Source organism: Bos mutus, chromosome 11 (genome assembly GCF_027580195.1).
Source record: "Bos mutus isolate GX-2022 chromosome 11, NWIPB_WYAK_1.1, whole genome shotgun sequence".
Taxonomy (NCBI): domain Eukaryota; kingdom Metazoa; phylum Chordata; class Mammalia; order Artiodactyla; family Bovidae; genus Bos; species Bos mutus.
In genome coordinates, this window is record NC_091627.1 from 6,778,484 (window position 1) to 6,780,797 (window position 2,314).

Sequence of the window (2,314 nt, forward strand, 5' to 3'; positions counted from 1 at the left end):
AATCAAACCAGTCCATCCTAAAGGAAATCAACCCTGAATATTCATTGGAAGGATTGATGCTGAAGCTCAAACTCCAATACTTTGGCTATCTGGTGCAAAGAGCTGACTCATGAGAAAAGACCCTGATGCTGGGAAAGATTGAAGGCAGGAGGAGAAGGGGACGACAGAGGATGAGATGGTTGGATGGCATCACTGACTAATGGAAATAAGTTTGAGTAAACTCCAGGAGATGGTGAAGGACAGGGAAGCCTGGCATGCTGCAGTCCATGGGGTTGCAAAGAGTCAGACACGACTCAGCGACTGAACAACAGATATGTGCGCATGAGTGCTGAGTTGCTTCGGTCGTGTCCAACTCTATGTGACCCCATGGACTGTAGCCCACTGGGCTTCCCTGTCCATGGGATTTTCCAGGCAAGAATACTGGGCTGGGTTTTGCCATGCCCTCCTCCATGGGAGTCTTCTTGGAGTGTGTATATATTCATCCCAAGCTCCTGAATTATCCCCCCACCACGTTTCCCCTTTCAAAACCACAAGTTTGTTTTCCATATCTGTAAGACTGTTTCTGTTTTGTTCATTTTGTTCATTTGTATCACTTTAAAAAATTAGATTCCACTTATGAGTAACATCATATGATATGTCTTTCTTGACCATAACTAAATATTTTTTTAACTTAAAAAAATGTTAAGTTCCTCTGATTATAACCCTCTGAATATGGAAATTTTCTTTCTGGATTGAGTCATCCTTATAATCGTCCTTTAGCCACAACGGCCAAAATAGCATGAATATGTTTTTAACCTTTTGGTAAGTAATGAATACATCGATCGTGGGGGCCGTGGTTGAAGGAGACTTCGCTGGTACCCACAGCTTCAGTTTGTCTAATGGTGTCAGGGATGGGGTGGCTGAAAGCCGGCTCTTTCTTCTGTACCGTGAGAGAAGGGCAGGTTGAGAAAAGGAGATCAATTTTAGGAAGGAGTTCAGTGGAAGCTGAGGATCTAAAGATTGATTCCTTTTCCATTATTCATGCTGAGCTCTCCTTGGAAAGTCTGTGGTACCCAGGGGTGTGCTTCCTGCAGTGTGAGGCTCCAGCCCTACTTATACCCTTTTGATGTCACGTGACAGGGTCTGTGTTTGGTCCAGGCTTGCATTAATCAGCCCGCAACACTGCCTGATCCCCGGTCACCTGGCCTGCTGAGCCAGTCCCCCTGTGCAGTCTCCTGTGTGTCCCGAGCTCTGCCAGCCCTCCTTGGTTGGATAACCTTCAAAATCTATAGCTCTCACACCCCGCACCCCCCTCCCCCAGATGGCCTGATTATGTGAAATAGCGGATTCTTGCAGTTCCTTCAGAGGTGGAGTTTCTTTTTTCTTTTCAGTGAATTAATTGGCTGCACTGGGTCTCTGTTGCCCCACATGGGCTTTCTCGCTTCGGCGAGTGGGGGCTACTCTCGGGTTGAAGTGTCTGGCTTTCTCTTGGTAGTGGCTTCTGTTGGTGTGGTTTGCAGGCTTAGTTGCTCCGCCAATCGTGGAATCTTCCAGGAGTAGGGATGGAACCTCTGTCCCCTCCACTGGCAGGTGGACTCTCAACCACTGGACCACCAGGGAAGTCCTTGGGGGCATTTCTGAGGGTCTGGAGCTCCAGCTGGCCCCAGTCCTCCAGACAGCCCATGGCGAAGTCCATTATGCAATTTTCCACACCCCACTTTTTCTCTAGCAAAGACCTGGAAAAATGGAATTTTAGACCACAGTGTGGTTTAGCCCCCATAGAATCCATCTCTCAACTCTCCAGAGGTCCTGGCCCTTTGGATACAGTAGAAAATTTTTCCAGACAGATCTTCACAGAAAGGCCTGGGGGCCTCTGAGGCAAGATGTTGGCATTTGCACGTGGCGTTCAACTGCTTCTGACTTTCCAGTTCTGTTAGTGCCCAGCCCTGTCCTGGTGGTGGTGGTGGTGGTGGAGGGCGGTCTCAGTCTCAGCTTCTCAGAGTCTTGGACCCCTTCTCCTCGGCAGTCACATAGTCCCCAGGGGAGCTGGGGTGACACCTGCTTTGCATGTGGTCACTTTGAGCTCTGGGTCTCCCCTCTCCTGGAAGATGGAGGGTGGGGACGGGGGTGCCTCCTGCAGTATCTCCACATGGGTTCAGTAATCAAGTCCAAATCCCCGCATTTCCCTGAGCTCCCTGCCTCTGTTACCACCTGCACCATCAGTGGAGGTTCTTGGCTTCCGAACAATAGAAGCTGATACTGACTGGCTGGGGCTTCTCCAAGGCTTCTTAGAAGAATCCAGGGTGGCCCGTGGAAATGTAAAAAACACTTGAGT